Source organism: Sus scrofa, chromosome 2, assembly GCF_000003025.6.
Source record: "Sus scrofa isolate TJ Tabasco breed Duroc chromosome 2, Sscrofa11.1, whole genome shotgun sequence".
Classification (NCBI taxonomy): Eukaryota; Metazoa; Chordata; class Mammalia; order Artiodactyla; family Suidae; genus Sus; species Sus scrofa.
This window is the reverse complement of record NC_010444.4, coordinates 100,121,069-100,148,698: the sequence shown is the minus strand read 5'-3', so window position 1 is coordinate 100,148,698 and position 27,630 is coordinate 100,121,069. Positions and strand designations below refer to the sequence as shown.

General features: G+C 38.3%; 1 long non-coding RNA gene across 2 annotated transcripts in view; it reads left to right on the top strand.

The window, feature by feature from the left end:
- The window catches only part of LOC106509500, a 65,814-nt gene that overhangs the window by 15,608 nt on the left and 22,576 nt on the right, over positions 1–27,630 (top strand). For both annotated transcript variants that reach the window (XR_002341824.1, XR_002341825.1), the window contains exon 3: positions 20,676–20,873. This is a non-coding gene — a long non-coding RNA (uncharacterized LOC106509500). The remainder of the gene's footprint in view (positions 1–20,675; positions 20,874–27,630) is intronic.

The following is a 27,630-nucleotide window of genomic DNA, read 5'->3' as shown; positions in this document are numbered from 1 at the left end:
GTGATCACAAGCTGAATAGTCTCAAAGCTGTCCAGGTCATATGGACCTTGTGGAAGATCCAGGAAAAATATTCTCTTTGTGTTGGGGGCCCAGTGAGGAGGGCAGATAGTCAATTAATGTTGGAGTCACAAACCTAAGGCTTGCCTCAGCCATTTTTAGGCAAGACCTGTTATTCACTAGAAAGAGCAATAAGAAAATAAGTAAATATTGTTTAGAGTCAACCAATGTTAAATTGAAGAAGCTCTTTCCAGTAAACAATAGTTTTAAAAAGCAGATGTTAAACTTCAGTTGTTGCTCATGTATTCCAAAAGCAAAAGTTAGCCTAAGTAGTGCATATTCTTGTGAGTTTCAAGTTCTCTTTTTCCCCTTTTAAGATTATCTAGCAATTATTTAGCACTTATGAACACTGTTAAATACTTTATGTATTATCTTAATTCTCACAATTTAAGGAGTGTGTACTATTGTATACATGCAGTGCCATTAAATAATGTTTCCAAAGACATGTTGCTAACTGGAGTAGGGACTGGATTCAAACCAGAGCTTTCAGTCTGTAGAGCTTTTCTTTTTAGCAGTTTTGCTATACCACCTCTTGGGTTGGAGGACAAGACCAAGAATCCAATATGCTAATGTTTCTGATTAGTTGACACTTTGTCAAATATATTTAAATTTATGAACATGCACAAGGAATCAATCGAGGGAAGAGAATTTCCCATCCAGGGTCATCTTTGATATATTACTTCTCTCACTACACAGCTGGCTGTTGAATGTTGCTATAGAAAATCACAACTATTCTTAGTGGATCTGTACACAGTCATGCTTTCTAATTTTACAGCTACTCACAATTCTTTTGCTGACTCCCTATCACATTTTCTACATTAGCTTTTCCACTCCATCCTTCTTCTCAGCAAAAGCCTTTACTTCTGGCTTGATGGAGATTAATATTTGGAAGTGTGTTCTGTTGGGGAATTCTCTTCCTGGTCCTCTTGTTTTCATGTTTCTCAGTATGAACAGTATTGGAGCAGGACTTCCTTTCCCTGCCCCCCCAACCCCATCCATTCCTTATTCTAATCCATGAGGATGAGTGAATTAGTTGATACTAGTGGACTCTGACATTCAAAGGTCTACACTCTTTAATCAGGCAGGTTGGATGTTTCAGTTCACTCCTCTCTTTTCTTACCCTTCTACTATGTCTTCTAAGGTAGCCCATTCTCAGGGTGAATCTATTATCTTCTCTCCTTCATGTGACAATTTACTGGGGCAGGCATATATGGCTCAATAAGGCATCAGTTTATTTAACACATAGCAACATAGTCCATATACATATAGCATTTATTCTGTGGCACTTACTGAATTAGACTCTTACTGAACGAGGGGAGAAGAAAGATGTCTAGGACCATTCTGGTCTCAAGGACATTACACCCTGATTGGCAAATTAAAGCCAATCAAATACTGTTAAATAAGGTCTATAAATATAAAATATGTATGTTTCTAAGAAACATACAGAGTATGAAACTCTAGAGAAATAAAAAACTCTATGTAAACAACGGACTGCGGAATTCCAGAGAAATAAGAGATCATTTTCAGTAGATATCAAAAGGAGAGATCCCTTTGAGGTAATCAGGAGAACATCCCAAGTTTTCTACAATCTAATACTATAAACTTCTTTGATCTTATATGCCACCTCTCTTCCATGACAACAGCAAACAGTGCCTTCTATACTTCAGTTCATCCTTACAGTAATACTACAAGGAAGTATTCTTCTGTCCATTTTATAGACACAAAGCTGCCTAGAAAATTGAAGTCCTGACATTGGTTAATCACTGGTAGAAAAGAAAAACTCAACTTCATCTATTTTGATGTCTACATTGTTTTCTTAAAACCAGGCTGCTTTCCAAATGCTTTGTTGGATGAAGAACACTGGGTAAGGTTGAGAAAGTCAGAGTTTGAGTATTGGAGCTGTTTCCTAGGTGCGTGATTTTGGATATTTCACCTCCCTACTCCTCAGGGTCTTCATTTGTGAGAGATGGAGATGAAAATTCCTGTCTACTCCAGGAACTTAAGAGAGGTTAAGATGAGATATGCCAGAGTCAGGCCATCTGAGTGCTAGTGTTCTGACCCAGAACTTTGCTTCAGCTAAGAAGTAAGTAACCACAGTCCTATTTCAACAGTGAATGGAGATTGGGTTCCTTGGAACCAGACTGAGGTGGGGAGGTGAATGTTGAATTTTTATTGTAGAGTGGTCTTGGGAGAGATACCTTGAAAGAAGTAAGCAAGATAGTGCTGGGCAGAGTAAGCAGCTGTGTAGCAGTGCAGTCTCAGGTGAGGAGCCAGCTGATCGCAGGCACTGTGACGTGGAGTGGCTCTTCAGAGTTGACTTAAACTGAGGCTGAAATGTCTAAGTGTTTCCCTGAATAAGCCAGTCACTGGCTGTGGGTTACCCCTTGGAAGGGGTTGTAACCTTGGGCAGGCCAATTCCTTGCAGCTGAAGGCCATCCCCTGTGAGGGCTGTAGCAGTTGATATTGACATTCCCAACAGTCTGAAATGGTTGTGGACCCTGAAGAGGAGATCTGGAGAGAGCACTGCAGGATCCACTTTAAAGACCTAAGACACCAAGAGCCTTCCCACCTCTGTCGTGCTCTCAGTACTTACTCCTGTTTCTTAGCCCTTCTAACGTTATACCAAACAACAACCATTTGGCAATTTCCTCCCCACCTGAACAGTGATTTCAGAACCATGTCTTAACATCTTTTGGCACTGAGGACTGTACTGACCATAGGTAGAAACAACTCAATTAATGTTTGATGTTGGTGGTGTTAGTGTTGATGATGATATACCAAGTATCCTGCTGGGTACTGAGGGGTCTGGGCAGGAAGATAAAAATAAAAAATATATTTTATTTTCTAAATATATAATCACACCATAAAAACTAGGGAAGGTGAAAGAATTGCTCTAATTAGCCTAGTACGTGACACATCAATAAATGCTCAATATATTTCTGTAGAGCTGATGAGTAAATAGATAAGTAAATGACGTATAAGAGAGCAATTAAGGGCCAGCTGGTTGGCTCTGATTCTGAACATAACTTGGCAAAACCTTGAAAGGAAAAACTATGGACTATGGACTAGGTTGTCAGAATGATTCCTTCAAGATGGTGGTCTTGAGCTGGGCCTTGGAGTTTGGGTGGCACAGAGATGGGAGGAAAGTTGAAGAGAAGGCAATGGGAATAAATGAGTGAATATTTTATGATAGGCAGGAAAATCTCAGATATGAGGGAATTGGGTATGAACAAGGGCAAGTAAGGACACTTGCTTGCTTAGGGTGCAGTGTATTTGTGAATTTCAGAGTGCAAGGCTCAGTAAATCAGGGAATTGAAATAGATTGTGTAGGGCTAGAGGAGCTGACACATTTAAGTCCTGATGAAGTCCTGAGATGGGGAGTGAAAAATGAAAAAACAAATTTAGGAATTCCTATCGTGGCTCAGTGGAAACAAATCTGACTATTATCTAAGGGGTTACAGGTTCCATACCTGGCCTTGTTCAGTGGGTTAAGGATCTGGCATTGCTGTAAGCTGTGTTGTAGGCCAGTGGCTACAGCTCCAATTAGACCCCTAGCCTGGGAATCTCCATATGTCGCGGGTGCGGCCCTAAAAATAAAAAAATAAATACATAAGTAAAAAGAAAAAGAAAAAAAATGAATTTAAAAAGTGCAGGGCTTCAGAACAGATTGAAGGGAAAACCAATTAGAGGCAGAGAGACCAGACAGGAAGTCGCAGTGACATTTAAATATAAGTGATGAAAACCTGAACATGGGTTGTTGAAGTTGAAATAGAGTAGAAGAGTGGGGCTTAGGAGTTAATCTCAAGAAAGAAAAATTGGACTTAGTAACATGCTGATTTTCCCCATTTATTTATTCCTTCCTTAAATCTAAGAATGTTTTTAAAGAAAAAAAAGAAGGGACTTTAAATTCCTGGAGCAGTTATTTTTTTAAAAAAAATTAATGCAATTATCCACAATGTCTGTGATTCTAAAAGCATTAAGAGGTACCTACACAGAGTGATCAGAATGACTGTTTTTACTGAACTGACTAGGGTAGTTAAATACTAATTTAATCATTTCACTCAAGCCTGTTGTCTGCCATCTGTATAACTCTTCTAAGTCTCCTAAGTGTGTTAACATTTTAAAATGCCAGGTAGAAACAACTCAATTTAGTCAAAACATCTAAGCTAACAGTACAGCATTAATATATATGTTTGTTTGTTTGTTTGTTTATTTATTTATTTATTTATTTATTTTTATGGCTGCCATGAGGGGCACACAAAAGTTCCCAGGCCAGAGATGGAATCTGAGCTGTAGCTGCAACCTATGCTGCAGCTGTATCTACACAGTATCCTTTAACCCAGTGCACCACAGCAGGAACTTCTGTCTATTTCTTATCTATCTATTCATCTACCTAACTACTTATCTGTTATCTATGTCAGCAAGACCAAAGTTAGGTCATTTGTTGATCTAATTTTGTGGTGACTTGGGCTTATCTCAGGGCAAATCTGGTATAGTATCATCTTGGTTGAAAGAGCATGTTCCTTTTAAATACAGACATGGTGTATGATGTACATGGTATTTATCATGAGTATTCAAACTCTGACATTTTAGAAATGCAAAGTGTATTAGACTAAATTCATTTTTACTTTGTTTTTCATCTTTCCTATTTTAAATTGCTGCACACCTCGATGGAAACAAAACACACGTCTATTTCCTGAAAGAACTCTTAATTTGGGACTATATAAAATTCAAAAACAATTCTTTTAATATTTTTACACATTTTAAATGTAGATATCTGTATCCATTGATTAATTATATTCTTTAATTTTTATATTACTGATTTATTCCATCACTATATTAAATTAACCTATTTAAAGAATTTACTAAGAGTTCCCATCGTGGCTCAGCAGTTAACGTATCTGACTATCATGCATGAGGATGCAGCTTTGATCCCTGTCCTTGCTCAGCAGGTTAAGGATGTGGCATTGTCATGACCTGTGGTGTAGGTTGCAGATGCATCTTGGATCCTGTGTTGCTGTGGCTGTGGTGTAGGCTGGCAGCTATAGCTCTGATTCAACCCCTAGTTTGGGAACCTGCATGTGCTGCTGGTGCAGCCCTAAAAGTAAAAATTTACTGAATTTAACAAAATACAACACTTGAGATTAATTTTTGTTGCTTCTTTAATACTTTCAATTTCCTCCTTGTTTCACATTGCTAGGCAGATTTTTCAGAAGAAGAAGAATAGTTTCCTCTTCATGGTTTTATTTTATTTTTTTAAATGTCATTCTGTTGAGCTATGTTTTAAAATTAAACTTAACTTTGAGAGATCATTGTAGATTCACATGCAGTTGTAAGAGACTACACAGAAATAACCTGTGTGTTCTTTTTAAAAAATTTTTTAGTGTTGCTGTTTTCGTGTGTGTGTGTGTGTGTGTGTCTCTTTAGGACCGCATCCGCAGCATATAGAGGTTCCCAGGCTAGGGGTCAAATCGGAGCTGTGGCTGCTGGCCTACATCACAGCAACTCGGGATCCAAGCTGCATCTTTGACCTACACCACAGATCACTACGATGCTGGATCCCCAACCCACTGAGAGAGACCAGGGATTGAACCTGCAGCCTCACGGTTCCTAGTTGGGTTCATTAACCACTGAGCCACCACAGGAACTCCTAGTGTTGCTGTTTTCATATTCTTTTCCATTATGGTTTATTATAGGATATTGAAAACCCTATACTATACAGTAGAACCTTGTTTATCCATTCTATATATAATAGTTTGCATCTACTATATCCTGTGTATTCTTTACACATTTCCCTCAGTGATAACATCTTGTAAAACCATTATACAATATCACAACCAGGATATTTATATTGATATAGTCAAGATAAAGAACATTTCCATCACCACAAGGAGTTCTCATGTTGCCCTTTTATAGTCATACCCACTTCTCTTCTGTATTTTCCCCCTTCTTGTTCTCCATGAACCTGTTCTACATTTTTATAATTTGGTTGTTTCAAGAATGTTACATAAATAGAATCCTACAATATTTAACTTTTGGAATTGGCTTTTTTCACACAGTATAATTATCTGAAAAGTTTTTAAGTTGTTGATAGTATCAACAGATTTTTTTTTTTCTAAGTAGTATTACTCTGTGCCATAGATGGGGTATTTAAATATCCATCCATTGAAGGATATCTGGGTTGTTTCCAGCTTTTGGCTCTTATAATTAGGTAGCAATAAATGTTCATATAGATGATGAAGTCAGTTTACCAATTTTTCCTTAAATGATTGTGGTTTTGTTTTTTGTTTTTGTTTTTGTTTTTTTGCTGAGCCTTTAGGTCCTGAAGATTTTCTTTCATGTTTTGTTTCCTAAAATTGTATAGCTATGAATCGAAAAGTCTGTACTTCCTCCATTGAATTTCTTCTGTACTTCTGTCAAATATCAGTTAAGCATATATATGTGGTACTACTTCTGAATTCCCTGTTCTGTTCTACTGATCTGTGTACTTATCCCTTCATCTATATCACACTGTCTTGATGAATGTAGCCATATGGTGAAACTTACTATCAGGCGGAGTAATCTGTCACTTTATTCTTCTTTGTTGAGAATGTCTTAGCTATTATTGTTTCTTTTTCCTTCCATATACATTTTAGAATAATACTGTATGCATTTATAAAAAGTCTCTCTTGGATTTTTATAAGAACCAGTATGGGGAGAAAGACATCTTTACTATATTGGTCTTCTTTTTCTTCTCCTTCTCCTTCTTTGCTTTGTAGGGCTGCACATGTGGCCTATGGAAGTTCCCTGGCTAGGGGTTGAATTGGAGCTACAGCTGCCGGCCCATGCCACAGCCACAGCAATGCAGGATCTGAGCCGCGTCTATGACCTACACCACAGCTCACAGCAATACTGGATACTTTAACCCACTGAGAGAGGGCGGGGATTGAACCTGCATCCTCATGGATACTAGTTGGAATCTGTTACCAGTGAACCACTGTGGGAACTCCCACTATATTGGTCTTCTAATTCATGAGCATGGAATAATTCCATTTTGTAATACCATTTTGATTAAGTCACTTTCAGCATAAAAGTCCTGTGCATATTTTGTTAGATTTATACCAAAACATTTCTTTTTCTTGAGCAGTTGTGAGTAATGTGGTATTTATAATTTCAATGTCCATGTGTTCATCATTAGCATATAGAAATGGGATAGATTCTTCTGTTTATTTGAATCCTGCAAACTTGCTGAACTCACATTAGTTTTAAAAGTTTTTTTTTTTAAAGATTCCTTCTGATGTTCTTTTTTTTTTTTTTTTTTTTTTTTTTTTATCTTTTTGCCATTTCTTGGGCTGCTTCTCTCGGCATATGGAGGTTCCCAGGCTAGGGGTTGAATCAGAACTGTAGCCACTGGCCTATGCCATAGCCACAGCAACTCAGGATCCAAGCCGTGTCTGCAACCTACACTACAGCTCACGGCAACGCCGGATTCTTAACCCACTGAGCAAGGCCAGGGATCGAACCTGCAACCTCATGGTTCCTAGTCGGATTCGTTAACCACTGAGCCATGATGGGAACTCCCTCCTTCTGATATTCTATGTAGACAATTATGCCATGTGTAAATAAAACATTTTTATTCCTTCCACATCTGTATGCATTTTATCTCTTTTTCTTAACTTACCAAACTGGGTAGAGTTTTCAACACTATGTTGAATGGTGAGAATGAATATCCTTGCCTTGTTCCCAATCTTAGGAGGAAACTCTTTAGTTTGTTACCATAAAGTATGTTAGCTAAGCTTTTTGGTAGATACTCTATCAGTTTGAGTAAATTCACCTCTATTCCTGTTTTTTTTGGGCCAGTTTTTATCACAAGTGGGTGTTGAATTTTGCCAAGTGATTTTTCTGCTTTGATTGATAGGATCACATGGATTTTTATTTAGTTAAAATTAATGTGTAGATTATGTAGAATTAATGTGGTAGATTATGTTGATTGATTTTCAAAGATTGGACCAGACTTGTACCTCTTGGTCATGGTGTATAATTCTTTTTGTATATTGCTGAATTCTGTTTTCTGATATTTTGTGAAGGACTTTTGCATCTGTATTCACAAGGAATATTTGCCTGCAGTTTCTGTTATTGTTTGCTTTTTATTATCTTTATTTGGTTTTGGTGTCAGGATAATACTAACTTCATACAATGAATCATTTCCTTGTTTCTTTTCTGAAAAAGATTGCATAGAATTGGTGTTAATTATTCTATAAAACTTTGGTAGAATTCTCTGGTGAAACCATCTGGGCATGAGAAAGTGGGCAGGATGTGGATAGTTTTTAAATTATGAATTCAGTTTGCTTAATAGTTATAGGTCTCCTTAAACGATCTCTTTTATATAAGATGAGCTGTGGTAGTTTGTGTTTTTTGAGGAATTGGTCTGTTTAATCTAGGCTGTCAAATTTTTGTGTGTAGAGTTGTTCATAGTATTCCCTTATTACCCTTTTGATTTTTTTTTTTTTTTTTTGTCTTTTTGCCATTTCTTGGGCCGCTCTCGCGGCATATGGAGGTTCCCAGGCTAGGGGTCAAATCAGAGCTGTAGCTGCCCGCCTACGTCAGAGCCACAGCAACTCGGGATCTGAGCCGCGTCTTCGACCTACACCACAGCTCATGGCAACTCCGGATCGTTAACCCACTGAACAAGGCCAGGTGGTACCCGCAACCTCATGGTTCCTAGTCGGATTCGTTAACCACTGCGCCATGATGGGAACTCCCCCTTTTGATGTTTTGAGAATCTATAGCTATATCCCCTGTTTAATTGCTTATATTGGTAATTTGTATCTTTTGTGTCAGTCTTGCTGGAGAGTTGTCAAGACTACTGATGTTTTTTAGGAAATAGCTTCTTGTTTCATTGTTTTTCTTCCTTTCTTTTCTTTTCCTATTGTTTTTTTTGCTATTTTAGGGCTGCACCTGTGGCATATGGAGGTTCCCAGGCTAGGGGTTGAATCAGAGCTGTAGCTGCCAGCCTACACCACAGCCACAGCAACGCAGGATCCAAGCCACGTCTGCAACCTTCACAACAGCTCACAGCAATGCCAGATCCTTAACCCACCGAGTGAGGCCAGGGAGCATACCTGCATCCTCATGGATCCTAGTTGGGTCTGTTCACCACTGAGCCATGACGGGAACTCCTATTATTTTTCTTTATTGTTTTTCTCCTTTTCAGTTTTATCTGTCTGCTGGTGTCTTTAATATTTATTATATTGTACTTGATTTTGCTTTATTCATCTCTTTTTTTCCTAGGTTTTTGATTTAGTAGTTTTGATCATTGTTTGAAATTTTTACTCTTTTCTAATGTGTGAATTTGGTGCTATGTTTCCCTCTTAGCACTGCTTTAGCTGTATCCTATAAATACTGATATGTTGTATTTTCATTGTCATTCAGTTCAATGTACTCTTATTTCTCTGGAGAGTTCCTCTTTGAGACATGGATTATTTAGAAGTGTGTTGTTTAGTTTTAAAGTGCTTGGTGATTTTCCTGTTATCTTTCTGCTTTTGGTTTCTAGTTTGAGTGCATAATGGTGAAAGAACACACCCTGAAATGATTTCAATGCTTTTCAACTTGAAGTCTCTTTTATAGGCCAGAATATGATCTATCTAGTTGTATAATCTGTAGGCTCTTGAAAAGAATGTGTATTCAGCTGTTACTGGGTGGAATATTCCATAAATATCAATTAGAACTTGTTGGATTATGATATTGTTGAATTCTCTATCCTTGTTAACTTTCTGTCTTAGTTATAGCAACTTTTTAAGAGGGATGTTGAAATATCAAGTGTATTTGTATATTTGCCTATTTCTTCTTTTAGCTCCACTAGTTTTTGCTCCACATTTTCTATGTCTCTGTTGTTTTGTGAATACAAATTGAGGGTTGCTATATCTTTTTGGAAGATTGGCTTTTTTGTTATTATATAATGTCCCTCTTATCTCTGGTAATTTTCTTTTCTCTGAAGTCTATATGATATTAGTAAGTCTATTTTTCTTTATAATTATCTTATTTCCCTTTATAATTATCTTAAATATATTTTCTATACGCATTTAGAACCACATCAAGTAGTAGTATGATTTTTGCTCCATCAACCGTAATTGAGAAAACTCAGGAAGAGATAATACCCATTTTCCTTTTTTACTCTCCTTAGATCTCACAGTTGTTTTTACTTATACTTTATACCACTCTTTATTGAAATTACTACTCTAAATTTCTTGTCTAGATCCACAAGTCTTACTGCTTTCCTCTGCTACCAGACACTACTTACCATCTGAACTCGTTCAAAACAAGTTATGTCAGAGCTCTGTTCCACTTGCTTCACGAAAAAAAAAAAAATCTAATTATCATATTTTTATATAAAGAAAACAGGAATAATAAAATCCTGAAATGGGAAAGGGAGATGTGAAAAAGAGCATTCACAATAAGCTCAAAGAGTTTTGAGACACACATTTGATGTGTACACCGATCTGCATCAAGATCTTGACACTGTCATGTAACATTAAGACTGCAAAATAAGTCAAGACAGTGTTTCCATCTTAGATTAATTTTTACCAAAAGATAGAGCTGAATAAGAGCCAGCTGAACCCATGCCAGTCCTCAGGCATATGTGTAAGGAATTGCACAGGCATGAAAAAGCAAAACTTCAGTAAATAGTGTGATTGAAGTAAACAGATGCTGCAGGTGAGTGTGGCTTTTATTTTGAATAAAAAGCTAACTATACTTGCATTAATATGATTTCACATTGTATTTCTTTCCAAATTTACATTTTCAAATATAATTTATGTTATGGTTTATTATTTTCAGTTATTTCTTATCTCCCCTGCATATTTTACTATGACGTTCAATACAGATGATAAATTTTTCTGTTTACATAATCCAGTTTTATACAGTAAAGACAAATGGAAAAAAAAATTTAGTTCAGAATTTGTATCTGAGAAGTTGCATGGGATATTAATCATTAGATTGTAGAGTGTGAATAGAAACCTTTGAAAGTTGCTCCTTTCTCTCTGGTCTGTCATGTGATGGACCGTAGAATCTGGAACCATTTTTCATTTTTCATGTTAACTTATTGACATGCCTCTCATGAGAATGTCAGCTCCTGGAAGGCAGGGATCAGCACCTTATATACTTGTTAGCTAAATTAATGTATTATTAGAAGGAATGATTCTTACTGCAAAGTTTATTTATGGCTTTATAAATGGTAATTTTAGAGGAAGTGAATCATCTCTAGCTTGCTGCAGAAATATTGCTTTATTATCCCTTTATGAAATGGACATGAACTGTAATATTTATCAATTGTTAACTGATATGTATGTGACACTTACTTTGGGGTATGCAATCTACTGATCACTGTAGGAGTGTGAAAATAGTTTAAAGCATAATTCACACATCATGGGAATCTCGAATCTAGTTGGGAAGATATGACTAATAGATGAAACAATTCAAGTAAATCTAAGCTTATACACAACATGGCCCTGCAACTGAGTGGTACACAGTCTGCACATTAGAGGTTCAAAGTAGGGGCAGATTACAGAGGGCTGACAGGTCAGGGAAGAGTTCCTAGAGTAGATGAGATTTAAGTGGGGTCCTGAACTATGAGGTACAGTTTGGGTAGATGAAGGGAAAGACCAGGGGTGGGGGGAAAATGAGGAATTCCCTAAGGAAAAGGACTTTAACTAGGAAATATTTTTTAGATTATAGAAAGGAAAGAAGAGGTTTCAAGAACAATGAAATCTTTTAAGATTGTACTTCCTCCTTGTTTAATGGTGAGGATCAGTTGGATTTCTCAGAGGATGAGTGACGTAGATAATGAAAGATATTTGTTGGAGGATAAGGATAATGGCTGGCCAAGCTTGATGGGCCATCTTCAATCACAGCAGTTAGAAGAAACTCAATGGGCAAAGACTAAAGCTTATAAATGGGGTAATCAGAGACTTCTGGGAGCAGGATCAACAAGCACAACTACCTTAGGTCCCTGTCCCTAACTTGGAGGGTGCCCAAGGAGACATAGAGACACTGGCCTCAAACCTTTCACCAGTGAACTCACTAAGGAAAGTACTTCTGGTTAAGGATTCATTTTTCCCCCAACTACTGCTGAATACGCAGACTCTGGCATGGATATATATCTTTAAATTGAACAGATTATGCCTGTGTGTAAATTTAATACATGTGTTTAATTATGTAAGTTATGTATTTTTGGTATTTGTTTTGAATATGATTTATGAAATGTTGGCTTGTAGAAAGTTGGCACATAGAGATATGCTGAAGCAGGTTTAGAATTTTTATCAACATAAATTGTATATAAAATGTACATTTTATATACCTCAGTAGTGTTATCACTCTTTCTAACACATTTAAAGGAGGAAACCTATTTTCATATTGTGGATCTCAAGAATAAGTGAAGAAAAAAAAAAAAAACCCTCAAAACAATTATCTAGGTTTCCCTAGAAAATGTTCTCTGCTCCATATGTGCCTTGAGTTTTATAATTAAACTCATGCCTGGACCAATGTCATTTGAATTTTAAAGGTTATGTACATGGAATGTCAAAACAACCATTTGAAACACATTAGTAAAGTGAAGGATTGGCCAAGATCTTTCTTGAAGGTTCCTACTACATTCAATATTATCTAATTCTATGAACAAGAAACATTCTATCTACTGTGAGTGGTTTGGTTTACACTCTGCTAATCAACCGGTTGACTGGTTTTCTTAACCAGGTCCCAGATTCTTTGGGGATGTGGACACAACCTCATGTGAAGCAGCACCCCCTCTGATCACAAAGTAATCATGGTAGCAGAGCAACAAGAGGCAGCTGTCCCACTGCCATTTATCTGTGCACCACATGTTTGCATGAAAAATTTGTTTAGTACTTTATACTTGGAACTTGTTTTGTCTGTAACTTTTGGGAACAAGAGAACTTTTATCGCCAAGTTTAGAATGGTTTTGAATTTTATGGCTTTTTCGATTTGTATCCAAATTTGTGTCAGCTGGATTTCACTTTGGTCGTGTTGGCAACACATGACTTTCTCATTCTGAGACAGACTAATTAGAAGGTGCATAGTCATCAAATTGCTAACCACACATTTTAGGGAGCTAAGTGTAAATAAATCTAAATCATATGAACTAAATTTACTGAAAAATACACGTGAATTTAAAAATTAATGGAAAAAATCAGTGCCAAAATGACCTTTTTCTCTTCTCAAAACCAAAACCACTTAAGACGTTATTTACTGAACTTGAATTGTAGTTGGGCTTGTCATTTCCTATTGGAAAGAAAAGAAACTGAAAATGGCAAAGCACTGGATGGAAAAATATTCTAACTGAAAAACAAAAGGCAAACTTCTAATTTAGAAGGTTATGCTTTTCTTAGATTATGAAAGCCATCTCTATTACCTCAAGATACAGAATTTTCCAACTAGAATGAGAGCATGCAGGCTCAGGACTTCAGCGCCTCGAAGGCTGTTTAGTCAGGCACCACCTGCTGGGCTGAGGTCCCTGCCCTGTGCTGGGTGGTTTGTACTTGGACATCTACATGCTAGGCAAAGTTCTGTTTCTCGAGGCAGGCATTCCATGTTCATGGGCTTCTAGAAAGAAACCCGTCTCTCTGGAACTTCCCCCAAGTGGTATTTACTCTATCCCTCAAGACTCTGGAAAACTGGTTTAATTCATTTTTCTCAGAATGGTTTTGGTTTTTAGTTATTTGCAAGGGCAGAAACTCACATGTGTTACCTTAAGAAAAGGGGGCTTATTATGAGGATTCACATGGAATGGAAAAAAAGAAAAGACAGCAGGGGCAGCATCAGCTTTCCAGGATCTCTGTCTCCCTCCCTCTTGGCACCTTGGCTGCCCTCTGAAGTTTGCTCTGTTTTCTTCTCTCTCCTGCTGAACTTTCTATGCTTACAAAGTGTTTTGCTCTCCCATCCTTTTAGTTTACACATGGTCTCAGTTTGCCATGGGCCAACTCGAGCTGCTGGCTTCCTTTTAGCTTTTTACTTTTTACTAACTCGTTCAATCTTTCTGGTTTTCTAATACAAATTCCCACTTAGAGTGTGATCCACCTTACCTTTTTACTCCAGGTGCTGGCATAGGTGGCTGGCTTATGGCCTGGCTGCCTCTGAGTCAGTCATAGTCATGTCAACTACTAGTCCAGTCTCCCCGGTTGGAATGGTGGTGTGTGATATGAAGTATGGCCATTGCATGTGTATCCAGGATGCAGGATGGTGGTAGAGGCAGCATCACTTTCGAATGGAGTGGGTGGGCAGTTGATGACATGTTTCTTAAATTATTTGATTTTTTTTTTTTTTTTGTCTTTTTGCTATTTCTTGGGCCGCTCCCACGGCATATGGAGGTTCCCAGGCTAGGGGTCGAATTGGAGCTGTAGCCCCCAGCCTACACAACGCCAGAGCCACAGCAACGTGGGATCCAAGCTGCATCTTGCAACCTACACTGCACGCAGCTCATGGCAACGCCGGATTGTTAACCCACTGAGCAAGGGCAGGGACCGAACCCGCAATCTCATGGTTCCTAGTTGGATTTGTTAACAACTGCACCATGCCGGGAACTCCTTAAATTATTTGAAATGTGTGTTTATATACCGTCTTACCCTGTTATTCTCCAGGTTAAAGATTTCCAGGCTTTTTGATTTTTCCTTACAGGACATGGTTTGGAGGGCCTTTACTACTTTGTCTTTCTTTTTGTACACAATTTGGTTGATTTATATCCCTCTTAAAGTGATACCTGGAAGTTTAGTAGTCATTCTAAGCTGATCTGAATAGGTTACGGTAGGGATAGTACCTACCATATTTTAATACTTTGCTTTAACTAATGCTGCCCAAGATTCAATAGCTTTCTCTGAGAGTCACTCTGTCTTGTTGACTCATAGACCTTGCTGCTGGATAAAGCCTCTAAGTCCTTTTTTGTCCATGCTCCTAAGACAGCCTTCTTCTTGTCTCATGGACAATTGACTCTTGTACTCAAGTGCAAGACCCTTTATTTAAGTTGCTTAAATTTTATTTTTGTTAAAAATGAAAATGTTACTAAATAAAATTTCTTCCCTGCCCTCTAGAAGCTTCCATTCATCACTGATTATTCTTGGTATAAAGAAGGTCTTTAATACATAATTATTTAATAAATGAATAAATGTGGAAAAAGCATTTTTTTAGGGTTTGCCTTTATTTTATTTTTGTTATTTTTTGGCACATCTGCAGCATGTGGAAGTTCTGGGGCCAGGGATGGAACATGTTCCACAGCAACGACTGGAGCCACAGAAGTGACAACATGTTAGGGTTTACCTTTGCAATCACCTGTTAAATCTTTTAAGAATGATCCTTAATCAGTTATCCAGTATTTTTACTCTCAAGCTTCTGGCTAATACTCATTTGGGTATGCTTTTGCTCTTTTTGCTCTGCTTCATTCTGTAGCATAGAGGGTTGACTTCATTTTTCAGGCTCCATTGCTAATTGGCTTCTAGTCATGTCTAGAGAGTACAGATATTTACTTAGGCAGAGATTGGAGGGCAGAAGAAAGGGAGAAGCCAGGTTATTTTCCCCATTATTTTTGTTTATCAACCTCCACGGTGTTGGCTACTGCTTTTGTAGGACAGCACCTCAGTCCCAAGTGTAACAACTCTTGCTGACCTTGACTCTTGGCCTTTGATAAGGTTACCTTCTCCCTTTGTTATTTCAGACCTACAGGTAGTGGTAGCTTCTAAGTCTTGCTAAATTCTGGGTTGCCTTTTAGGACTTTTGATCCTTCTTAGACCTTTTTACTGTTTCCCCATTTTAAATTCCCTTGACATTTGTCCACCTGGGGTAGATACTCTTTTCCCAGCTTCATCCTGGCTGATAAAGATGTAGGAAGCTTCTAATCACATCTAGGGATAATATATCTTCTCTCTCTCAAATCTGTATACAATAAAAACAAAAAATATTTCTTGAAAAGATACCCCATTAGCAGGTGACTCAAGGGGGTACAGCAGTGCGGCAATTAAAATCATAGACCCTGAAGCCAGACTGCCTGGGTTCAAATCTCAGGGCCACCTCTTTTTAACTATATCCCCTTAGGCAGTAAGTTTACACTATTCTTATCTCAGTGTTCCTATCTGTAAATTAGGAATATTAAAATCACTTATTTTAGATAACTGTGTGAGACTTAAAGAAAACACTTTCCTTACTTGAAATAATTTGGGCCACATGTGTTCTGAAATTAAGAACATTTTAGATTTTAGAAAGGTAATATGGTACATGTGAGTTAGATTTTTTATATAATATACCATATAATACATAAAACTCCCAAGGGAATCTGAGGCACTGATTAGTAATCAAACATTAACACCTTCTGCAGCTAACAGCAGATCATATTTTGCTGTCAAATAAGTTTGGTCAAGTTTTGCTGCCAGGTTTTTTGAGTTGCAAAAAACCTGGTTGACAAAATTTTACATTTTAGAATTATGAGAGAGGAATTATGGACCTGTAATGCAAACCATTTAGAACAATGTCTGCTGCGTGGTTAAGCACTAGATAAATACCAGTGAAAATTTCTTCCAGTTTGGCACTGATTCGTTATTCTCTCTACCTAGCTTGATAAAAAGAAGTCTATTCAGGAGGAAGGGCCCCAGATTTTTCCTGGATTTAATAGCTCTAAAATCATGCTGCCAGCCAACCTTCAATTTTTAAAGTTCAAAAATACCACGTCTTTTGCACTAATTATTTCAACTCAATAGAAAATACCAACAAACATGGGTATTTAGCAAAGCAGCCATTGAGCCCCTGTAGGTAGAAATCAACTTCTATTTTGTCAGCCAGAAACATATAATGTGCTGAATTCTGAGACCTTAGCATATATCACACAAAAAAATTAGGGAAATCCTGGTTTTAGTTTTCAGTTTCATCCTGTGTTTGAGTCACTCAGTGGTAAGGACTTTTTCCTACCCAAATCTGAAATCTTCTTGTGCAGTCTGGCTGACTTCTCAAGAAGTAGTAGCCCTAAAGTTTAGCAATTCTATGAGTTTTCTCAAATTTGATGAGTCAATAGGCTACATTTGTCTTGGAAATTTGAGTTCCAGGATAGAAACAGAATTGATTTTGTTATTAAACTTTAAGATAAAATATTAAAAAAGAGCTCTAAAAGATAAAGTATGAAAAAGCCATCATAAATTTTAGGACAGGAATTGTATCTGCCCCTCTTAATGTTGGATGAGTTAGTACCTACATCATGGATTTTCTTTCTAACTTGTCCTTGCTTAAACCATCACTATTCTTGCTCATACCTGGCTAATACAGAAAGCTTAAAGTGAATATCTAATTTTGTAAAAGCCTTTGAAATTTCTTGACAGCAATCTTAAAAAAAAAAAAAATCAGTCTTTACACACTGTAATACCAAAGTTATTGCGTAAAATGCCTGTTTTGTTCTTGGCAAATTTCCCTTTCATTATTTTCTATGGCTATGTAGAAATGTTTCTCTTGGAACTGCTCATGGAAGTTTGCTCTCCATCTTCTCTAACATGGATAATTCTTCCAGAAGGTAATAGTACCTTTCAGCTGCCATTTAACTCACCAGGGGGCTCAACAGATTGAGACCAAGCTTGTGAGAGCCTAGGGCTTTTGGCTCTGCTCTTCCTCAACAACAGTGCACTCCAGTGGGAGAGCAGCCACAATAAGGACATGCAAAGGCTAAGTTATCCAAAGCCAACTTGGATATCCTTCCTCCTCAGCCATTAAGGTGAGCTCCCCTCCACAAAATCTTGCCTCCTGTTACCTACATGTTACCTTACATGACTTCAGAGTGGAGACTGAAGCACAGGGCATTGCCCTCGGTTCTACCACCTGTGCCATCATGTTTTGGCCAAGATCCACGACTCTTTGCATGGTTTGCTAGTCTACCATCTCTGTCCAGCTTGTTTCTGAGGTTGCTTCAATTAATCTCTACCTTATTTCAGAGCTTGACTCACAAGCTATTTTTGGGAAAATTTCTTATTTTTAATATTTCTGTTGCTAAAATGCCTTCAGGTTTTAGAGTGTCACTTCTGGAACTCTGGCATTTATTTATGTAAAAGCAAGTCTTTTCACTTTCTGATGTGTATATATCAGTAACTATCTATCAATATTGTATGTCTATATGTAATATTTATAATACTGTATGTCTATGTACAGACATCTGTCTTAGCTTAGACTACTGTAACAAAGTACCACAGACTGGTGGCTTAAATATCAGATGTATTTTCTCACATTTCTGGAGGTTAGAAGTCCTTGATCAGGTGCCAGCATGGTTGGATTCTGGTGAAATCTCTCTTTCTGGCTTGTTGAAAGCTGCTGTCTGGCTGTGTGCTCTCATGCCCTCTTCTTTGTTTGGAAGTAGAGAGAGAATGAGCAAGTTCTCTGGTGCCTCTTTTTATAAAGGCACTAATCCAGTCATAGGGGTTCCATCCTCATGACCTCATCTAAACCTAATTACCTCCCCAAAGATTCCATCTCCAAAGACCATGACATTGGATCTTAGAGCTTCAACATGCGATTTTTGAGGGTTTCACAAACATTATATATATGTTGAAGTTCACAACCCCAGGTGCTTATTCCTATAAGCATATTTAAGCCAAGCCTGTGATTCTATCTAAATTGAAGGCAAAACTCAGTATGTGTGGAAAGATGATGATAATTTTGTCCCTTAAAATATCCTGGTAGAATTAAATATGTTTTGAGGAAGCATTAGTCTCTTGCCAAACAAATAGAACAACTTCAAATATAAATTTAAAACCATTATAAGAAACAATACATGATAATAACGAAGCCAAGGTAAATACCAAATACCCGAAGTACCAAATATTTCATAGAGCCAGTTTCAGTTTCTAATAATTCCCATAGGAAGTGCCCAAAAAGACAATACATGTGCGAAGCAGCTTTATAGGGCACAAAGCCTTTGAAATGCCTTTTTGTTATTTGTGTTGCTGACTTCTGCTATTCTGCTGTCACATACCTTGGCCCAGATTCTCATCCCCCAGGGCCAGGAGACCAGATGAACAGCAGTCTCTGGGGGGAAGACTTGTGGGGATTCTCTAGGTGGGGGCGGAGGATGCTGGCTGCTGTGAGAGCTGGAAGGTTGTGTCCATGACTTCTTGTCGCCTCTGATTCCCAGAGCTTGTGGATAGGATATATGAGTAGAGCATGCTGGAGTCCTCCAGATACTCTTTCTGAAGTCCCTCAGAGTGAGGCATGGGACTGGTTCTGGGATGGCAGCTAGAAGATGAAGGCATGCTTGGGAAAACACGTGGGAGGAGAGGGAGGCCTGCAACCAGGGTGCAAGCCAAAGAATCCAGCATATTTAACCTTTTCAGTTATACAGTACAGGAAGTGAATGGAGGTTACAGATTGAGGGCAGTTTGTTCATGTATCAAACTTTCATAGTGTTTTGCCTGAAAGAGCTTAGCAACCTCTCTTTACTAAGCTCTATATCCGTACCTGGCAGTGAAGAGCCCAGCCTGTGGAGTCAGCCGACTTGGATTGTCTTGACTTTGCCTCTTATTAGCTGTGTGGTCTTGGGCAAATTACTTAACATTTCTGGGCTTGTTTGCTCATTTGTAAAGTGGGCTAAAATTAGTACCTGCATAATATTATTGTAGTGAAAATTAGAAAAGCAAGGGAAGCATCTCAGAGAGTAGGTATTCAATAACTATTAGGTATGTTTAATTTTATTGTGGTTGCTAGTATTATTTCTGCCTGAGTTTTAATCCTGGCACTGTCTCTTACTAGCTGTGTAACTTTGGGCATGTTGCTTAGCTACTGTCTCTGTGCTTCATTTCTCATCTGTAAAATGGACAGAATAATTTACCTATCTCTTAGGGTTGTTATGAGGATTAGCTAAGCTTAACAGCTATAAAGCTCTTCGAAGAGGGCCTGGCACAAAGAAGATGCTATATAAGTGCTGATTAAATAATTAGGCTTAATTCTCCTTCCCTTTACCTAAGAAACCTCAAACTAGGAACTTAAATTCTAGTAAAATATGCTTTCAAAGATTGTGAAAACATCCAGTAAGAATATACTTGAATTGAAAAATCAGGCTAGATTATTTTACACAACTTAGAACTTCTTTATTAATGAAATATTTTTTGGATATTACATTTAATTCATAGAGTTGAGATTTTCATAAATATTAACTTATGTCCTAAAACTTCCACTGCATAAAGCTTGCAGGCAAACCTTCAGGCAATCAAAATATTTGCCTCAGCAAAATGAAAAATGATAGTAAAAGGGGACATTGGACGGTGAGGACTACATATGCTAAACACTGAATTATGTAAATTGACATTCAAGCTTCCAGAAGTATAGTCACAATATTTACAGATAAAAACCCCAGCCTTTACCTTTGCGAAGTGTGTTTGGAGTGTTGGTTAATGGTGGTGGTTGTCTGGGGTGGGAGGGAGGTGGATGCTGGCATCCTCCATGGCAAGGTGAGGTGGGTCTGGCAGTGGGGTGTGGTTAATGAGGTTGCTCAGGTCTGATTCTTAGGGCAGGGGATCCTAATGTCCTTTTGGGTCATCCACTTCTTTGAGGGTCTCATATAATCAGTGGGTCATCTCCCCTAAACAGCAATTTTTTCCCCTCCTTTTTTTCAGGTAGACTCCATGGGTCCCAGGCTGACAAGTTCTGGTTGAATGTCTCGGAGAAGGCCTGGGCTCCACGCTTTGGAGGAATTCAGAGTCTAGACAGGAGATTGGACTCTTCTGGAATTTCTGCCACTTCTTGTTGCCCCTGTGGAAGTGGGAAAAGTCACTCTTGAATGACAGCATCCAGGCTTCCTTGGTGATGGACAGGTAGGTCCCTGGAAATTGTGTATTTGCATATACAAGTATGTAAGTTGAGATAGGAAACTCTACCACCACTTCTGTGCACTTGACATGACCTAAGGTATTTCATTTTTTCCTTTGAGGTAAAAATTCTTTATTTTTTGTTTTTTATTTTTTTGTCTTGTGGAGGAAAAGTTGAAACTCAGAAAGGATATCCAAAGTTACACAGCTAGCCCCATGCCTAGCTCTTCTTCCTTTATGGGAGAAAGGGCAGTCTCTCCTCCATGCCTTGAAATGTACTTTGAAGGTCTCAATCAGGTGAAAAAAAGGACTTTTCCATCAGTGGAATTTGTTTTATTACCTTTGATAAAATCTTTTTTTGGGAGGGGAGAAATATTATAGTATTGTCTTCTGCGTCACTTGAATGTAGAATTTTATTCTGGCAACCTTTCATTCTGTTAGTGAGAAAGAGTAAAGTGAGAAAGAGTAACAATCCACACTTGAATTTATTTGATAATTTTCTTTTTTAAATTACTCCATGAATTTTATTACATTTATAGTTGTACAATGATCATCACAACCAAATTTTATAGCATTTCCATCTCAAACCCCCAGCATAGCCTGTCTCATTTGGAAACCGTAAGTTTTTCAAAGTCTGTGAGTCAGTATCTGTTCTGGAAAGAAGTTCATTGTGTCCTTTTTTTAGATTCCACATGTAAGTGACAGCATATGATGTTGATGTCTTGGTGTCTGACTGACTTCACTTAGCATGATAATTTCTAGGTCCATCCACATTGCTGCAAATGCTGCTTTCTTTCCTTTTAATGGCTGAGTAATATTCCACTGTGTATATGTACCACATCTTCTTTATCCACTCCTCTGTCAATGGACATTTAGGTTGCTATTGTATATAGTGCGAACATTGGAGTACATGTATCTTTTCAAGTCATGGTTTTCTCTGGATAGATGCCCAGGAGTGGGATTGCTGGATCAAATGGTAATTATATTTTTAGTTTTCTGAGGAATCTCCATACTGTTCTCTACAGTGGTTGCACCAAATTACATTTCCACCAACAGTGTAATAGGGTTCCCTTTTCTCACACCCTCTCCAGCATTTATTGTTTTGATGATGGCCAGTCTTGCTGGTGTAAGGTGGTACCTCATAGTGGTTTTGATTTCCATTTCTCTAATAATTTAATTATTAATGTTGAACATCTTTTCCTGTGGGTTTTTTTTTTTTCCATCTGTATGTCTTATTTGGAGAATTGTCTGTTTAGATCTTCTGCCTATTTTTTGATGGGGTTGTTTGTTTTCTTCATATTGAGTTGCAGAAGGTGTTTATAAATTTTGGCAATTAATCCCTTGTCTACTTTCTTTTAAGGAACTCAGTGAATATAACTTCTGACAATTCTAAAATACTTCAGTAAATTAAAAGTATGTTGAAAATGTTGAAGTCAAAACGTATCTCCCAGAGGGATTTCTTTACTTTTTTTGTTCAAGAAAATCTTATTTCATTTAAAATGGATTTGTCAAATCATTAGTTAACCTATATTGAGCACCTACTCTGTGCCAGATATTGTGCCAATGGGCTGGTTGGACTGATTAGAAGTGTTGATTTTTAAAAAAATAATTCTATTCTATCTTACAGTTAAATTTCAGATTAGCTTGAAGTTTTATGAACACCAAGACTCCAAAGAAAGGGTATTTCAGGAATTGCACAAATTAGAATAATAGCTAATATTTGAGGACTACCATGCTGGTCATTATCAGTTTGTCCTTTAAATCCATTTCTGCATTTCTTTATCCTGTCCTATTCTTTGAAGTGTGTGTGTGTTGGTAGCAGGGAGGATGGGCATGGGGAAGGGAGGGTGGGGATGCTGATCTCTATGTATTGGTGTTCCTGGCATCTCTTGCCTGTCTTCTGGTTGTGTTTGACCAATGGCAGACCAGCAGGAAACCAGAGGGTGAGGTGGGAGAGAGAACCCACTGTCCTTATTTTCATTCTCTAACTCCCTTCTCAAGGTCTAGCAGGAGTCACTTCCTCTCATGCTTTGCCTCTGGTGGAGGTTGCCTCTTTCATATCACCAGCCCTCTCCAGGCTGTGTACATTTCACTGTGTATCTGTACTATTGTTTGGACTACTTGTCCTGTCCAGCCTAGGACTGATACTGGCTTCCCACTGTTGCTAGTCCCTGGATGCCTCACCATTCCTTACTGGTGCTTTTACTCTGCCCACACCCCTGTAAATAGTCCTTTATTTTGAATATGCCATCTGTTTCCTTTAGCATCCTGACTGATACTGCCAATTAGTCTGTGCCAAGCACTATACTACAACTTCAACATGGATTATCTCATGTAATACATACCTGCCCTGTGTGGCAGGTTTTAATATTACTCTTTTTTAAAAAATCTGATCAAAAATAAATTTAAGAGTAACTTGCTGAAGGGAACACAGCTTGAAAGTGGCAGACTGAGGATTTAAACCCAGGCAGTCTGATTCCAGAGCCCATGCTCTTAACCATGATGCTGTATACCTTTGGTTGAGTTTTCTGGGAGGCTGACTCTGTGAGGAAGATTTGCAGGGCTGGCAGAGTTTTGGGGCATAGAGCTCTCAGAATGACCACTTGTGGGGAGTGGGGGAAAGAAGGAGGGTTTGAGATAAAGAAAATTTGAATTGCAGTGCAGGGGAAACAAAAGCCTAGGCTGAGCCAGGAGAAGTTCTGGAGCTGGGGAGTCTTCCAAATTGGGGTCAAGGAGCTGGGCTTTTACACCCTGGTGTTGCCTGGTCACTCAATGCAGAGCTTTAACCTTGGGCTGTCTTTGGCCAAGGCAAGTCTGGAAGAGAGACTCTGTTAAGACTGTTGACTGCCATCCCTCCCAGAAGCTGGGGGAGGGGGGACGTCTAGTCTTAGAGGGTGGATCTGGGCAGTGCGCCATGGCATCCACTACACTGTTTGAAACACACATGAGGGTCATAAGTTAGCAGCTTGCTCAAATCATGTGTGATCTTTGAAAACTTTATTAGACTCATGTATATAGCTGGTTTTCCTAGTATGCATGTATTTGTGTGTGATGATCATGATGTGTTCATTTGATGTTGTTGAAAAATACTGAAGCAGGAGTCAAGAGACCTGGATTCTAGTTTATGCTTTGCAGCTTATTTTGTGCCTTTGTTCAATTCACTTAATGCTTCTGGATCCTAGTTTCCTTATTCACAAATTGAGGAATTTTGATCAGATGGTTTGTAAGGCTACTTTGAGCTGTGAAGTTCTGTGTTTCTATTAATTTATCGCTTTCTAAAATCCAGAAATAGCAAAAGTAAACATGTTGGGATGCTTTTTAAGTAATGCTGGAGATTATTTCTTGCAACCTCCAGTTAGTGACTTTCTCAAGGTTTCTCAATAAATCATGACGAACATCATGAAAATATGCACAGCCCTAGTATTACCAAGTGATCTCTGAAAAGCAAAGATGCCCCTTTTCTCACTGGAATGTCTTTATTTGGTACATATAAGGTTTGAGAATGCTAGACACTGTTCATTCTTTATGAGTGTAGCTCATACAGATATTTTAAGAATTGCTTTGAAATTGCTTTTGTAGGGTCATTGCTACAATTTGAACATGCATGATCTTAAATGGGATAGATATATATTATTCAAAGTGAGAAGGAATGGAAAATGGCCTTATCCTGAGTTGGTAAAATAAAACTGATTCTCAAGACATAGAAAGACTAGGGAAACAAACAGGTAAACAAATAAAAAGTAGCTAACAAAAAAGAGAATGAAGGTGTTGATGGTAGAATTCTGAAAGCATGGCAGGTACTCAACATTATCAACTTTAATTAAAGCTACGATAACTGTATCTTAACCAGAGAGGAAAGGCTTAAATACAGAACCAAGCAAATAATGAAATCCTTTAAGATTGATCTTCCTGAGCTATGGAAAACGATTCAATGAAAATGGAAAATAACTATTATTGTCAGTCATGTATGGCCCTACCTGTATGATTTCCCAATGTGAGCCTTCTGGTCGAAACCTGCTTGAACCATAAATAAATAAAAAGACATACCTTCGCTCTGGCTTCCTTACCTGACTCTCGTTAAGCTCTATCAGCAACTGTAGAGGGCCAAAGAAGCAATTTCCATAAATATTTCATTACATAGGAGCCCATTTGCTGGCATTTCAAATAAATAAGTACATTTTCTCACTCACTGGACACTAGAAGGGGAAACTCTCCAGTTTCCATTTTCAGACTTTTTTTTACTTTCTGAGGAGGTCAGTCATTTTCGTTTTCCAGTGTACGACTTGATTATTTATTGGAGGAAAATGTTTTAAACCAGGAAAAGGGAAAAAAAAATCCAACAAAATAATTTATCGAAGACTGTCTCCTGGCAGATTAATCCCTGCCACTTGGCCAGGTCTCATTCCAGAGTGATCAAACTGGTCAAGCTTAAATTGTATGTCCACAAGAAGTTGCATAAATAATCCCACATACTGTGAACCTCGGTGCACTCGGTCATCTCCACGACCTTCAAAGAAAAAGTCAGAAAAGTAGTAAGAGGAAATATAGCCTGAGATGCTCTGGTTATGGTATTTTCTAATAAATAACAACTTTTTGGCTTCTTTCATCTAAACGCATTTATCAGTTAAGACTCACATGCTCTTGGTGAGTGAGTAGAAATATGGCCCTTTACCTCCTGGGTAACCTGGAAATACAATTAAATGTATTCAAAGTTATTCTTAGGAGTTATATTTAGAGCCAGGGTTAACAAGTAATATCCTTATTTTATTTTCTTAGCTGTATTCACTTGAACATGCCTTGAGAATATACTGTGGTCCATTCTTAATTGTCCCCTTAATAAAGAGAATGTGGGGAGAGATGATTTCCTGAAAAGCTCTAGCTTCCACCCTGCTTATCTAAAGGATAGGCCTTAATTCACAGCTACAGAGAAACAAGAACTGTTCTAGTTAGACCTTGGTCACTTTTTGCCCACCAATTCCAGTTCAAAACTGAAGTCGTATTCTCAGCCAAACTCCTTCCATCCTCATGTTTTCAACTTGTCTGGAGACATCACCTGTATTTAAATCTCTTATACCAGAAATTAATGTTATATTAAGTCTTTCAAATTCCCTTTAGCTAAGATGTTATATGATGTTCATTCTTTTCCCTTTTTAATGAAAAAAATGCTGAATTTAGAAAAAGCTGGAATTCTAGTATCCCAACTCTGCCACTTACTAATTATGAGACCCAGAACGTCACTAAGAGTTTTAGTGCCTTCCTTTGTGAAGTGGGGACTAGTGGGGGATATTTTGCTGATATCACAGAGATGTTTTTATGATGAAATGAGTTGGTATAAATTGTCAATTATCCCAATTTGTATGGTGGAGAGAAGCAGGAGTAACCTAATTAGATTGCTGCCTTCTTTTGGGAGCCAGAGAACAAAACGCTGCTCTCTGAGTACCACCCACTCCCATGAATTTGCCAAACTAGAAGCTTCAGAATGGCTTGCTTCCTATCACTGCAGGTATCCAGCCCTGATCCTGAGGTGTAAGCACTCTAGAAGCTCCCCATGAAATTGCTTACTCCTGTGGACCAAGGGAAAAGGCTCATCCCACCTTATACCATTGCTGCTAAATTTCTTTTCAGCCTGCATCTGAATCTAGTTATGCTAAAGTATCCACAGTTCTTTAAGAGACCACAGAAACTAAATTCACCCTTCTTCATGTCCCTTTTTTCCTCAACTGCCTACTGGACCTCTCCTGTTGGACATCCCATAAGAATATCATACTGGACATGCCTAAAAATGGAGTTAATACTTTCTCCTTCCACACAGTTCCTCTCCCAGGTCCCCGTCTCAAGGAACCAATGATCACCATGACCATTCACCAGCTTGCCCAAGGCATCAATCTGGGGTAGGCTTCCTGCTCACCAACATCTAATTAAACTCTTCCATGTATTTCCCAAATATACATGTATTTGCTTTTTAGGGCCATACTTGTCGCATGTGGAAGTTTCCGAGCTAGGGGTCTAATCGGAGCAACAGCTGCCACAGCCACAGTCATGCCACAGCCATGATGCAGCCATGCCACAGCCACAGCCATGCAGGATCTGAACTATGTCTGCAACCTACATCACGGCTCATGGCAATGCCAGATCCTTAACCCAATGAAAAAAGCCAGGGATTGAACCTGCATCCTCATGGATACTAGGAGGAGTCCCTGAGCCATGACAGGAACTCCTCCTGAGTGTATCTTAGTTCTGTTTATTTTTCTTCATCTTCATGACCACCTTCCCTGTCTCAGGGCATCATCATTCTTTACCTGACTTACTGCCCCCGCTTCCTAAACTGATTCCCAGCCTCTACTAACTCTTCTCTCAATTCTGTCCTTACATTCCTGTCAAATTATCCTTCTAAAACACAAAGCTGGCTATATCATAGACCTACTCAAAAGGTTTTCAGTGACTTTGAATTGCCTTCAAGATACTGGCCAAATTCCATGAATCCTGTAAAGGCATATTCCTGCTGTTGTCTCCAGCTTCCTTCTCCCCACTGGTAGCATGTATGAACAGTTTATAAACTTGAGTAATTATTCTCAGTTCCAAGAATGTGCCTTGAGCACCTATGTGACTTCGCGTATGCTATTTCTCCTCACTGACATCACTTTGCCTGGCCAATTCTCAGTCATTCTTTGGCTTTCAGTTTAGATGTTACTTCTTTTGGAAAGCTTCCACTGATTCCCGGTTCTGAGAACATCCTGTATGTCTGCTATTGTAACACCATGTT